Source organism: Tigriopus californicus, chromosome 12 (assembly GCF_007210705.1).
Source record: "Tigriopus californicus strain San Diego chromosome 12, Tcal_SD_v2.1, whole genome shotgun sequence".
In the NCBI taxonomy this organism is placed as follows: Eukaryota; Metazoa; Arthropoda; class Copepoda; order Harpacticoida; family Harpacticidae; genus Tigriopus; species Tigriopus californicus.
Window position 1 is genome coordinate 3,543,039 of NC_081451.1, and position 210 is coordinate 3,543,248.

Sequence of the window (210 nt, forward strand, 5' to 3'; positions counted from 1 at the left end):
TCAGCCTGGAGGCCGTGGGAGAGGAATTGATTCTTCGTATCATTCGAAATTCGGATAAACAATTGGACTTTTTTTCCTACATACAAAGAGAAATCTGCCGAAGCAATTTGAAACGGGCAAGTCTATTCCTCGTCTTGGTAAGAGGTTCGGCGGGGTTTGAAGGTCAAAAACAGGCACATTGTGGGCAAGACTGGTCCAAATTTGTGATGT